This window comes from Dipodomys merriami, unplaced genomic scaffold (assembly GCF_024711535.1).
Source record: "Dipodomys merriami isolate MVZ:Mamm:240054 unplaced genomic scaffold, mDipMer1.0.p SCAF_413, whole genome shotgun sequence".
Taxonomy (NCBI): Eukaryota; Metazoa; Chordata; class Mammalia; order Rodentia; family Heteromyidae; genus Dipodomys; species Dipodomys merriami.
In genome coordinates, this window is record NW_027205749.1 from 928,343 (window position 1) to 931,705 (window position 3,363).

Consider the following 3,363-nt stretch of genomic DNA (forward strand, 5'->3'; position numbering starts at 1 on the left):
ACTTCAATTCTTAAGTGGTGTAGCAATTATGCCTTTATGTCTAGAGATATATTAGAACTTTGGTCAAAGTTCTAACGTTTTTCTTTCTCTAATAGCCATCTAGATAGGATCCCATTGTAATCTTATCCAACCATGTCTACAAGTATAAAATATCATTCACAGGGTGACTCACAAATCCATTGCTCAAAATTGCACTTTACAAGCACTTATGTATTAATTCTGTCTCTACACTAAGGCACTGTCTGAAGAACTTGTGAAGATTTGTTGTTAGGGGACATATGGAAATATAGGAAAAAAGCACTATGTTTAATTGTTTGTGGAGGAAAATTAGGACATTTGTGTTACATTTATATAATGTACCGTCCCTTAACATGTGTGCTTATCTTGAAATAGAGATTTTAGAAACATTGCATTTAATCAAAGAAATGTTTGAAGGTTATCACTAAAATAATGTAATTTTAATATGGTGTAAATTTCTGTGAATAGATTATATTTTAAAAATAACACTAATGAACAAAAAAAGAAAATAGATTTTCTTTCTAAATCAAGTGACTTTAGCATTTTTAATCCAAATATAATACCACAAAGTTATGTGATATTATAATGTGTATTGCAGGCTTAATTCATTTGAGATGTGTTAGAATAATAATATTAATGTAATAATTTTAATTTTTTTAAACTTCTAGACCAGAATAACAAAACACATTTCACTCTATATAAATCCATATTCTGTTTTTTGTAGTACTATGATTTAGATTTATTTTGTAAATTACTCTTGCTTAATTATTTTGATAACGTTTTTCAATATTATGTAAAGTACAAAAAATTACAAGAACTGTATAATACACTATGACTGAATAATGATAAATGGGAATAAAATAACTAAACAGTTAAAGAGAATTGAATTACTAATAAAACATCTCAACAAAGAAAAGTCTAAGATTACAAGACTTCATGACTAATTGTACCCAACATTGTGCTTTGTATGTATTAGTACTGAGGCTAGAGCTCAGGGAATGACCATGAGTTTTTGTGCTTATGCCTGTATTCTCAGCTGAGATCTGAAAACTGCAGTTAAAAACAGCCCAGGAAGAAAAGTCTGAGGCTTTTGTTTCTAATTAATCAGGAGACAGCTGGGATTGAAGGTGTGGCTCAAGGAGTAGAGTGCCAGCCTTTAATGTAATAGCTAAGAAACAGCACTCAATCCCTTAGTTCAAGACCAAATACTGCAATAATAAAATTAAACAAACATTCCTCATTATTTATTTTAAATTCTTTTGTTGTAAGTTAAATATTCCCAGAAGCCACATTTTAAAATATAGTATATTGGAGTCATTATTATATAGTTAACAGGCTGCAGGCTGCAAGTTGTTACAAAGGCCTATAGCATGCGAATACACATAACATAGCTAGGAAACATACTAAAGAGGAAAGAAATAACAAAAGTAATACCAACAAGCCAATTCAGCTCCAATGGAGAACTGAATTGGGACTCCATGATGATTGAGATGAGCCAGGAGACACTACACAGGACACCATCACGAAGACACAGGTGGCATGGAGTTCCTGGCCTAGGCTGGTCCAGGCCTAAATAGGTAGGCACAGAGGGCAAATACTCAGGAAAATCCCAGTACCAGGCACTAGACTGACAGATTCAGCAACCTATCAGCCAAGTGCCTGCCCTGCCTCTAGGGGTCCAGTCACACTCATTAACTGGAAGGCACATGATGGGGCGGGGGGGGCCTTTCCTTCCCCCAGGATAAGAAAAGATGCCAGACCCTACCATCTACTATGTGGCCAATATGGCGCCAGCCAGACTTGGCCTCCTTACTTCACTCCCAAAAATTATGTGTAGAAGGAAAAACTGCAGCACCATAAAGCCCTTAGAAAATACATTAACAGTTCACATCATGCTCAATGAAAATTGAAGTATTTTTTCCTAACATCAAGAAAAACATTTCTATTTTTATATGTATATATATAGTTTCATAGACTAATTTTTCACCTTATCAAATTATAATCTTTTGTAGACAGTTTGTCAAAATAAATGACAAATGATCACCAAAATGATATGAACTTGAAAAAATAGCAAAGTAAGAGAACACAGTTTCATGGCCTGAATCTTAAGATTTTAAGATGTGCAAAAGTACTATAAATAGATAGACATAGGTATTTATTTTCAAACCATAGTCATAGAATACTATGAAAACAGCTCATAAACATAATCAATGATGTTTTAAATGTTGACATTCTCAGTATTTTGGTGTACACTGTTTGAAGATTATTACCTTGTGGATAAAATTCCTGTTATTTCATGTCAAATGAGCATTTTATCTATAACAGTACATGTTGTTTTACAAAAGACTTATAAACTATCTAATTACACTATTAATTCCTCTGGAATTAATAATACATTTATTTCACCAAACCAACAGTTTTAACATCTTCTCCTGTTTCACTGGAAGATTTGTATTTGTCCTTACAAACTGAAAGGGTAAAACAATTTAAAATTTCCCAGATGAATATACATAACTTTTAATTTTTGTCACAAAAGAGGTTCCGAATTATTGACAGAATCCTTAAGTACATGCAATTTATTTCTTACTGGAGTTTGTTCATTTTTAGGTGATGATTTGGCTTCACACATATGACAGACACACATGTATCTGCAATATTATTAAAACTGTTTTAGCTGGCTCTGAGGGTTCATGCCTTTAATTCTAGCTATTCAGGAGGCTGAGCTCAGAGAATTGTAGTTCAAAGCCAGGCTGGGAAAGAAAGTTCATGAGTCTCTCTTCTCCAATTAACCATCAGAAAACCAGAAATGGAACTATGTCTTAAATAGTAGAATGCTAGCCTTGAGTAGAAAATCTCAGGGACAGGGACCATTCCCTGAGTTGAAGCCCCACAACACAATGCACACACACACACACACACACACACACACACACACACACACACACACACACACACACACACACACACACACAAAGTGAAGGATTTCATTGTGATATTTGCTGTCATGAAAGGAAGCTCTATATCTTGAGGTATTGTAGATAATTTGAGGCCAATGGGAGGGGTTAGGCAAATGAGGAGAAACGGTGGGAGAATGCAATCATAATATAAAATGTATATATGTGAAAATAAATCTAGGAAATTACAAGGGATGGGTGGGGTTGGGAGAGCTGGTGTAGAATTATGCAGGCAATGACACTAAACAAGATGTGTTGTACTTACAAATTGATATGCTTGAGAACTTTTGGACAACTCAACAATAATAAAATAAAAATCTAATCTAATCTAACAAAATTTATATATAACAGTCTCCTTTGTATAAAAATAATTTAATGCTTCTGAAATAAC